Here is a 3,401-nt window from a genome sequence, read left to right as displayed (position 1 = left end):
TCAAAACTACTATGAGGTACCACCTCATACCAGTCAGAATGGCCATCATTAGTACTGTATAAATAACAAATGCTGGAGAGGGTGTAGAGAAAAGGGAACCCTCCTGCACTGTTGGTGGGAATGTAAGTTGGTACAACCACTATGGAAAACAGTATGGAGGTACCTTAGGAAACTATACATAGAACTACCATGTGACCCAGCAATCCCACTCTTGGGCATGTATACAGATAAAACTTTCCTTAAAAAAGACACATGCACCCGTGTGTTCATTGCAGCACTATTCACAATAGCCAAGACATGGAAACAACATAAATGTCCATTGACAGATGATTGGATTAAGAAGATGTGGTATATATATATATATGTATATGTGTGTGTGTGTGTGTGTGTGTATGTATATATATATACACACACACACACAATGTAATACTACTCAGCCATGAAAAAGAACAAAATAATGCCATTTGCAGCAACATGGATGGAACTACAGACTCTCATACTAAGTAAAGTAAGTCAGAAAGAGAAAGACAAATGCCATATGATATCACTTATATCTGGAATCTAATATATGGCACAAATGAACCTTTCCACAGAAAAGAAAATCATGGCCATGGAGAAGAGACCTGTGGTTGCCAAGAAGGAGGGGGGGGGTATGGGATGGACTGAGAGTTTGGGGTTAGTAGATGCAAATTGTTGCCTTTGGAATGGATAACCAATGAGATCCTGCTGTATAGCACTGGGAGTTATATCTAGTCACTTGTGATGGAGCATGATAATGGGAGAAAAAGAATGTATATATGTATGTATGACTGGGTCACCTTGCTGTACAATAGAAAATTGACAGAACACTGTAAACCGGCTATAAAGGAACAAAAATAAAAATCATTAAAATAAAAAAAGAAATGAATATATAATGTTTGGAAATACTATGGAGAATCTACTAATGTTAGCAAGATGTTAACTGCTGTCAAAGAAGATGGCAGCCACAGAGGAGAAAAAGAGTTGGAATTAAAAGCCAGAGTTCTGGAGTTGCCGTCGTGGTGCAGTGGTTAACGAATCCGACTAGGAACCATGAGGTTGCGGGTTTGATCTCTGCCCTTGCTCAGTGGGTTAAGGATCTGGCGTTGCCGTGAGCTGTGGTGTAGGTTGCAGACTCGGCTTGGATCCCACGTTGCTGTGGCTCTGGCGTAGGCCGGTGGCTATAGCTCCGATTGGACCCCTAGCCTGGGAACTTCCATATGCTACGGGAGCTGCCCAAGAAATAGCAAAAAGACCAAAAAAAAAAAAAAAAAAAAAAAAGCCAGAGTTCTAGCTCCTGCACAATTCCACGTGACCTGGTCACATCATTTTTCCTTTTTGAGCTTCAGCTGCCTCACCGGTGACATGTGGGGGATGAACTGGCTTGCATCCAAGGGCCGGCCAGGGCTCACACTCTGTGCTTTTATGTCCATTTTGGATTTACTTCCTTATAGAGCGAGAGATGGCAAAGAGAAGATCTGTAGGTTGGGTCAGACAGGCTTTAAAAAGTGAATGGTATTTGCATTCATGAAAATAGTGATTTGTCTTAAAGAAGTCATGCCAGGTTTTTTGTTTTTTGGTTTTTTTCAATTAACTTTTATTAAGCATTCACGGTTTGTTTTTCAGGCTTATTTCGCTCTCTCCCTTCCTCTGTCTGTCTGTCTGTCTCTCTGTGCCCTCCCTCCCGCCCTCTCTCTGTTTTTCTCTTTCTTATGACTCAGAAGCCTGTATATCAGCACCCCTCAGACTTGCTCGACCAAAGGTCACAGTGACCTGCTTCCTCACTGCCAATTCCCAAGCCCCCATAAATCTTCATCCCACCTGAATTCTTGGCCAAACTCAACACTGGTAATTCTTCTAATCTAACAGCATTTGTGACTCTTCACTTGTGAGCTCCTGGTCTGTCTCAGTCTCCTCCTGCCTCCCACACAGCTGCGTCTCAGCCTCCTCTTTTTCTCTTCATCTGGATCCCAGGGATGGACAGTCATTTTCTATAAAGTCCCAGCTTAGCTAATATTTTAGGCTTCTGGGCCCATATGGTCCCCATCGCATGTTCCTTCTTTCTTTTTTGTTGGTTTGTCTGTAGTTGTTTAAAACCTTTTCAAATGTGAAAGCCCTTCTAGATGCTAAGTGCTTCTATTCCATGTGGGTTCACCCCTCATTCTGGGGGTTCTTCCTGGACCACTCCACCCACGGCCATTGCTCCATCACCCACCTATAACCCAACGACCTAAATAGTGATGTCCTTTAAGTTCCATCTTCCATCAAGAGGTGTTAAGAATGTCCCATTTTCTGTATTCCAGGAAAAAAAAAAATACAGTTGTGCAAATGAAAAGAGGGCAAAGCATGTGAACAGACAATTTACACAATAGTAGATGTTGATGGCTTTTAAGCATATGAAGATTCTTGACCCTCCTATACAACAGAAGAACGACAAGTCAACCCACAATGAGATGTGGTTTCTCAACCTTGCAGACTAACAAAGATGAAAGAATGATAACAAAAGAAATTGATGGGGTATTGGAGAACTAAGCATCATCCTTTTTGATGGCAATATCTACCAAAATAGAAATGCACGTACCTTCTGAGCCAGGAGGTCCATTTGTAGATAGTTACATGGAAAAGGCAGCATGGAAGACACATGGTGGCCCATGACTGCTTGTGTGCAGAAGGCACAGGAAGAACACATGCACACCCTGCAGATTGTTCAGAGTGGGGGAGGGCGGGGCGCAGAAACTACAGAGCTGGGAGTCAAGGCTGGGGAGGAACTTTTTCAGTGTGTAGCTTTTCGTATTATTAGAATATTTTTGTCTTCTGCATATAGTATTTTTACCAAAAAGTTTAACATAGGAATTCTCATTGCAGCTCAGCGGGTTAAGAACCCAACTGGTATCCGTGAGGGTGCAGGTTCGATCCCTAGCCTCGCTCACTGGGTTAAGGGTCCTGCATTACCACAAGCTTCAGTGTAGGTCACAGATGTGGCTCGGGTCCCACGTGGCTGTGGCGTAGGCTGGCAGCTGCAGCTCCAATTCAACCCTAAGCCCGGGAACTTCCATATGCTGCAAGTGCAGCCATAAAAAGGAAAAAAAATTAACATAAATTAATGAGTGGATAGATACATAGACAGATAGTTGGAGGAATCTTATAAACAGAAAGAGGAATAGTTGAGGCACAAGGGACCTTGAAGGCTATCTAATCTGACACCTTCTTTTGTGGATTTTGGGGATTTTTTGTGTTGTGAGGAAACTGAGGCCAGGGCAGTTCTGTGACTTTCCTAAGATCCAAGGGTCACTGGCTGAGCAGGAACTTGAATCCAGGCCTCCTAATGCCAATCCAGCTACTGTCCCTGTCCACACACAACATCGGATTTCTTGGCTGACCCC

The 3,401-nt window shown here is 43.2% G+C and overlaps 1 non-coding gene across 1 annotated transcript; it reads right to left on the bottom strand.

Moving 5' to 3' along the window:
- Positions 1–2,191: 2,191 nt before the first annotated feature.
- On the bottom strand, positions 2,192–2,269 carry MIR9837 (microRNA mir-9837). Its single transcript, NR_128524.1, has one exon. It is a non-coding gene; the product is annotated as a microRNA mir-9837 (primary transcript).
- Positions 2,270–3,401: the final 1,132 nt, after the last annotated feature.

This window comes from Sus scrofa, chromosome 7, assembly GCF_054392235.1.
Source record: "Sus scrofa isolate SSC_HxYL_T2T_F1_AM1 chromosome 7, Sscrofa_HxYL_maternal_Yorkshire_Landrace_v2.0, whole genome shotgun sequence".
NCBI lineage: Eukaryota > Metazoa > Chordata > Mammalia > Artiodactyla > Suidae > Sus > Sus scrofa.
Note: the sequence above shows the minus strand (reverse complement) of the source record. Positions and strands in the feature narration are given on the sequence as shown.